The sequence below is a fragment of the Dunckerocampus dactyliophorus genome, chromosome 3, assembly GCF_027744805.1.
Source record: "Dunckerocampus dactyliophorus isolate RoL2022-P2 chromosome 3, RoL_Ddac_1.1, whole genome shotgun sequence".
Classification (NCBI taxonomy): domain Eukaryota; kingdom Metazoa; phylum Chordata; class Actinopteri; order Syngnathiformes; family Syngnathidae; genus Dunckerocampus; species Dunckerocampus dactyliophorus.
The window spans coordinates 8,735,809-8,742,500 of NC_072821.1; positions in this window are offsets into that span (position 1 = coordinate 8,735,809).

Sequence of the window (6,692 nt, forward strand, 5' to 3'; positions counted from 1 at the left end):
TCATCCCTCGCCACTTCAAGACTGTAATTTCACGGCTTCACTCCATCACAGTTTTACAAACATATTAATGAATTAATCGTGCTGTTTTGTGGTTGAATACTGCTTATTCTTCTATTTTTTTGCCAAAATGTATCATTTTAAAGCAAAAAAATTGCTAAATTAACTAAAATACAAATACGAGGCATTCAGAAGACTCATTCACAGATGTTGTGAATGATATGTAGTATTCTACACTAGGTCAGTAATGTTACGGTAATGTTTGGTGAGACACACATACATACCAGATTGATCGTCGGAAAAACAGACTTCTATTGCAGGTATGAACTCTCTCACAACAGGCACAATAATCCCAAATAAAAATCAGGATTTAAAACATGGGCTACTTTAACCGTAACCCACGTAAAAATAAAACTCTGAACCCCCAAAGTCACTTCCCTCCATTCAGCTCCACTAGGGAACATATTTATAGCAACACACACAAGCATCAGTCCTTTTTATGTCTTAAATGGCTTATTTACTGTTATTATGCCTACAATATTGGTATTTACGAGGGTAAAGGTGATTTAAGGGTTGTTATTCATGTTTAGAGGGCTCTAATAATATTTAAACCCATATTTAGAAGGTCGTAAACAGGTTTTCTATGCTCTAACTAGTAAAATATTCTATTTATGAATAAGGAATCCTACTTTACGGAAATTTACTTATCACGGTCGAGTCTGGAACCAATTAACTGCGATAAACGAATGATTAGTGTATTTCATTTATCACTGAGCATACTCTGATTTTTGGCAGACAGCAGAAATGTATTTTTGTCTGCAGTCAAATCCTTTATATTTCTCATTACCACCACTTTCAGCGCTGGAGTTGAACTTTAGACTACAACCACCATTTGTTTGTGTTGTTTTTTTATTAAGAATATTGAGAAAATTAAAAAATTACAAACTGCATGCTCATGGTCTACTAGGTTACAGTCTTGGCCAAAAATATTGGCATGTCAAAGATGCCAATGATTTTGGCTAAAGATGCCCGTGTTTTTGGCCATGTCTGTATAAATTAGGCTGACTTGGCTGTATTCCATTCAGACATGGCCAAAAACACTGACATCGTTGGTATGCCAATATTTTTGGCCTTGACTGTATGTATTACATTTGACACTAAGCAAAAAACACTATTTAGCATTATGGTTTGGCCTAAGTAACTTTCTTGCAATTTTTGTATTTCGTCCTCTTTGGTTCATGCAAACACACACACACACACACACACACACACACACACACACACACACACACACACAGGGAAACAATGTGTGTGAGAAGGTGTCAGTGCCATTCTCAGGTCAGTTGGGTTTGATCTTTTCCACCTTCTGCTTTCACACATTACCAGTCAGCCTGCAGGCTGAGGGCGGGAGAGATATCACAATGGGAAATGTGCATGCAGAGGCGTCATCGTGATGACCAGTCATGGCCGTGTTGGCTCATATTTTCATGGTGCAATCTAGTTGGATTGTTCCCGAGAGGTAATAGGCGCATGTTTCTTTGCACGGTCATGATTTTCAACCAATACTAAGCATCTACGACTTTCAGTGAATATTTTGTAAAAAAAAAAAAAAAAATGTTTTTGAGTGTATGTGCATTCACTGACCTTAACTCCACTTTAAAAGTTTCCAGGTAGTCCCAAACTTTCCTTTCACTCATTTGAACTGTTTCTACATTTTTTTGGACTCAACAAAAGGAATCCTCGCTGCATTTGCACTATAGTTTTCTGCTGGTCTGTCACAAATTTCTTCCTGTGGAATTAGGCTCTCTTCAATTCTCCTCTCTGCAGTCAGTCTATCAGCTTGTTATCCCTTATAACCCTCTCTACTCATCATTGCCTAATGCTGACGGCTACAGGAGAGTCACTGTTGGCAAACTCTTCCTTTTTCCTGGTCTCATCCTAAATTCCTTAAGAGTGTTTTCCTAATTTTAACGTCTGTCTTTGCTCCTGTGCCCAATTTTCTGAGCAAATCCCACCGTTCTATGTCTAGTTGTGTCTGAAAATCTTTTCTGTGTCACAGTAAATGCTATTCTTTTTTGCCAATTGACTTCTTTTCTGATTGTAGCCGTCCCTGTGTTTGTTCAGTGTGTGAAGTGGCGCAGGATAAAGCCAGCGTAGACGTATCAGGCATATACCGCAAGCCTCAACGTAGTCTAATTTCCCATAATGAACTGCAGCCCAATCCTCACCTTCATCATCTTTAGATCTCTTCTTATGGAAGTGGAAAGAAATCAATTTTCACTCTTATTAAGGACAGCCAACTCCTACTTAAGTCTCTGATTCGAGTATGTGCATACGTCTGAGTGGAAGATGTGAGCTAGGGTAGGGGGTTACTCCCTCTCTCTTCTCTCTCAATACTAGTATCTTCTTTTCACCCAGTCTGCCCCTAATGTATGACTCCCTTCTTCTTGCCTTTGTGTTCATTTTTCATTCCTACTGCTCCCCCTGTGATTATCCCACTGCATATCAGAGGCTCTTAATGAAGATTCACAACATTTTCCCCTCCCAGCTAATACCTTATCAAAGGAGAAATCTCGTTCCGGAAAATCAATTTTCTTTCATAATATTAAGTCCTCGTCTAATGCACTTGCACGCGCGATTCCTTTTATTTAGTGCCGCAACGCAACAATGAGGGACTTAACCCTGAAACCTACGCACTCCATCTACACTCTGATCTGATATCTCAATGAGAAGATAAAATGCACAAGTTACAACTTTGTTAAGAATGCAAAAGTCTAAATTACTTTAAGGACAATGAGAGTATTATACTGACACATGGTACACTTGTTATGTTATCACTAAAATGATGTCATATACTGTAGTTACAATTGTCATAGTGCATTCCAAGGAAGGGTGTTCACACTTGATGATGATTCTTTTAAACTGGGCCATTATTGCAAAGACAGACAGGACACAGCCTGATGAAGTCAAAAAGACAAAGAATGACGTCTGGACAGAGGTCATAAACCAGACACATAAATTAACAACTTGCTGAACCAACCTCACAATTCTCCGCGTACATTTTCCTGTAGAGCACAGACCGGACTTCCCATTTCAGTCTTAATAAGAACTGAAGATGCAAAATCAATATTGCAAGGTCAAGGTAATGCAGCTAATCTCATAGGGAAAATTTGTATGTCAATGTATGACAGAACATGTTTGATGGGAAACGGCCCTGCAGCCTACTGACCTGTTTTTTAGAACTGTTCTCTGTAGTTTGAAGCAAAAAGGCTTAAATAAGCTATTTTGGAAAGAGAAGCAATGCTATTTGGGTCAGGTATATGATTCCAGCAGGTTCAATGTCGAGTATGTTGATGTCAGACTTGTTCGGAGAGGTTTGCAATGGACAAAAATAGAAAAGCTGAGAGCAGCCAAGGACACAGCCTAGAGGTACTCCACAAAATTGGTGATACTATCACTATAGCCGGCACACTGGACTCTTAAAAACAATTTTGTTTATACCAGACTCTAAATCAGAGAATATGAAGGGACTACTGTAAGTTCAGCCATGTGACAGTTCACCGTCTTTTTCCTTCTTTCAGCAATCTTTAAAAAACACACTTAAAAACTGTAACTCGTGTACTTGTGTGGTTGTAGTTTACGGTGTAGAAATGCATCGCATCATACTAAGAGTTTGTTTTTTTTGTCATGTAGCCAATTATAAGCCGCAAGGTGGATGAGTGGTTAGAATGTTGGCCACACAGTCAGGAGATCAGGAAGATCTGGGTTCGAATCTCCGCTGTGTGGAGTTTACATGTTCTCCCCGTGCGTGCGTGGGTTTTCTCCACGTACTGCGGTTTCCTCCCACATTCCAAAAACATGCATGTTAGTTTAACTGGCGACTCTAAATTGTCCATAGGTATGAATGACAGTGTGAATGAGAGTCTAAATGTGCCCCGCGATTGACTGGCGACCAGTCCAGGGTATATCCCGCCTCTCGCACAGAGGCACAGTTAGCGGGGATAGGCTCCAGCATACCAGCAACCCTACTGAGGATAATCAGTATAGCAATTGGATGGATGGATGGACAGCCAATTATAAATAATACCAAAATAAAACCAATACTGAGAGATAACTTCCAGCTTATCATGACTGATATCAATAACCACAATGTTTTTAGAACTATTATTTATTACATTTAGATTTAACTGTTGTTTGTGCACATTTATTGGCGGTAAAAGTGACTCCAACAAAATTGGATTTGAAAAATTTTACCAATTTTGTCCTTACCAAATATCATATCATCACTACTATTAACAAAACATTTAAAAAAATAGCGTCTCAGAAGCATAAACCATGGCTCCAAGGGGTTTACTAGCCGAGAAATGCCAGAAATCTTCAACAATGGTACGTAAAGGCCATCAGTGCCATCATTTCCATGATGAAATTACAGATCGCTTTAGTCCTCAGATTGTCTCTGTCAAACATTTTGCACTTCCGCAGCAATAGGAACAAGACCCGGGCATCAAAGCATGTTGGTGTTTCTGGTGGCTGAGGTTTGACGTGACGAATCTGGATGTTTTTTTTTTCTCTCATCACAGAATGTTTGCACAGCACTCGGAGCATTTGGCGTAATGTCTTCCTCTGCAACACTGAGAAGTCCCACACGATCAACAGCATGTTTGTTTACAAGTGAGCTCAGAGGAAGTTACGACGGGACGTTTGCAGCATGTCACAGAGAAGGAGTATGGATGATCTCGCCTTACTACAGATTTTTTTTTTAATCAATTATTGGAGCTATGTTTTAATGTTATCAGATTTATCAGTATGTGATCATAATTCCTTACATCAGCCCAATAATTATCGTGCGCCCTTGTTATTATTTTTCGTTACTGTACTTAATAAATCAGTACAGTTCAATACCATGATGAACATATTGTTAAATTAATACCAATATGAAAATGTCACTCAAAGCAGAAAACGTAAATGCAGATTTTTTTTTTTTTTTATATGTCTACACCTCTTAAAGTAGTTAAAATAAGTTTTCAGTCTGGGGTACAAATATAGGCCTTATACGGCAGAGCTGCTGGGTGATAGATAAAGTAGGGCAGGGGTAATGATGAGGCATCATCGATGTAAATGATACTCAGGGAGGCCTGCTGAGAGGTGTGGCGGGGCTGCGAGCAGGTGAGAGAGACACCGGCGCTGGTGAGAGATGAGAGCAGGTGAGAGGGAGGCTGGGAGGATGGAGCTGGATGGATGGAGGAAGGGATGGAGAGTGGGAATAGGGATGATGAAGAGGGAGAGGGGTAGAGAAACAGGGGTGTTGGGGGTGGTGATGTATGTAGGCCTGTCAGAAAGTGGTCGAGGAAGATGCAGTGTGCTCCTCACACAGGGGAAGCAAAAAAAAAAAAAAAAACACCCACTCAACCACACACATGCATTTGGCTTCCATCCCACAGCCACCCACCCACAGCCTCTCCCTGGGCCGGCCCGGATGGAGAGGCTGACTAATAACCCAAAGGTTGGTGGGTTGATCCCCGTCGCAGACAGGGGTGTTTTCTGGCAGCTGGAGGGTGGTAGTATTACTTCTAAAGTTCTCACCAGCAATGCCCTTGAATGAGACACCATGTCCCATGATGCACTGCAGGGGGGCTCTAACACCTCTGACAACATGTTAATGTATAACAGAGCTTGTGTACAGTATGTATGAACAGACAGGTTGCCGAAATAACAATATTACCAAGATTAAATTTGTCACGTTCATATATTTGAACATATGAAAACAAAGGTCACTGAGTGGCCAAATCAATCTTTCCACACCTGCTCCTTGCAGCAATACCTTCACTGTACAAGGTACAATTTGAGGAACATAAAACTACAGTGAAACCTATAAAGTCATACAAAATCCATATTTGTTCAAATTTGGAAACAATTTTCCATAGGAAAAATGGCCATGGAAATAATCCTTTCAAGAGACAAACTTTGGCAACATTAAACCTTTATTAATCCCTTAGAATTCCGTGATTGTTGTAAAATAAAGACAGGGGGAAAAAAACTTTCAAGCCACAGATAGGTTTCTTGCATTTTGTTTGCGACCGGTCTCACGTTTGTGTTTATGGAGCCCACAGTTATAATTGCAATCTGGAACGGTGCATATCAGTAGAATCTCAACTGAGCTTTCCAATGACGTAAACACATCTAGACACACAGGCCTGTCAAGCAGCAAGGGGTTAACTGTACTGGCGATAATTTAAGTCTGACTTTAACATTCCCCATGGCTCCAAATTACTCTTTTTCACCCAAAAAAGTATAACAACATCACCAATAGCTAGCATATGTTATCAATAATCGGTTCAGAGAACAAACTGTATAAAAAATGTCCATATTTTTCACAATTACGAGTTAAACTTAATGATATTGGTCGTTCGGGCAGTGGTGTTAAAGGAGGTCTCACTCACAGCTCATGCACACTATAGTGATCACGCACATGCATGCAGTCTCAGAGAAGCTATTGACAATTAGCAGTCATGGCTGGCCAGGAAGGGTATATATATACACTGTACACTGGTGTATATAGTACATTCAAAAGCTAATGTCCCTGTTGCAATACCTAACCATGACAGACAGCACCTTTAAGACATATAATACATAAGTGTATAAGTGTAAAAATAACCTTTAATATTAAGTCTTAACACAATATAACAATCAGTAAG